Source organism: Arachis ipaensis, chromosome B08 (assembly GCF_000816755.2).
Source record: "Arachis ipaensis cultivar K30076 chromosome B08, Araip1.1, whole genome shotgun sequence".
Classification (NCBI taxonomy): domain Eukaryota; kingdom Viridiplantae; phylum Streptophyta; class Magnoliopsida; order Fabales; family Fabaceae; genus Arachis; species Arachis ipaensis.
The window spans coordinates 107,351,846-107,352,586 of record NC_029792.2 but is presented as its reverse complement, the minus strand read 5'-3'; positions in this window follow the sequence as shown (position 1 = coordinate 107,352,586).

The window sequence follows — 741 nt, the reverse complement described above, 5'->3', positions numbered from 1 at the left end:
TATAAATACAATAAAATATCATTATAAATTAGAATTTATATTTATAAAAAATATTGGAATATACAAAATATAGTTTTTATATTCATAAATATAAATACATATGGCAAAATTTTTTAAAAAAAAAAGTGATATGCATAGCATCACTTAATATGATCCAAAAATAAGTGATGTCCAACAGCGTTTTGATTTAAGTGATGAAATTCATTCACAATATTTCAATAACAAAATAATGGCTCAACAATGATAAGTCCATCCATGATATTTCTTTCCACCAGCTTAGCTTCAATATGGAACCATATAAATCATATTTGCAAGTGCTGCAAGCTGTTTAGAAAGATAATCAAGCTGTTATTCCAAAACGAATGGTTTTGTATTTTCACTTTTTCAGAGTGAGAACGAAACAGAGTTTAGACTATAAGTCAATCTCAACCCAACATTACATTAAATTCTAATTTCCAATTTTCAATTTTCGTATTATAGAAGTTTTTCAAGTTCGGTATCTCTCTGTCTCGCTTCTTTCAATATTACATTAAATTCTAGTTTCCAGTTTTCAATGGTCATATCTCTATATGCACCATCTATATATATAATTTAATAATTGAGATCTATTAATCTTTATCTAATAAAAATTATTATATATATATATTAATCTTTTTGGATTATTAATATCTTTTTTAATAATCCTATAATCAAGAACAATTTAGATTAAATTATAAAAAATTTATCTCTCAATATCATAAA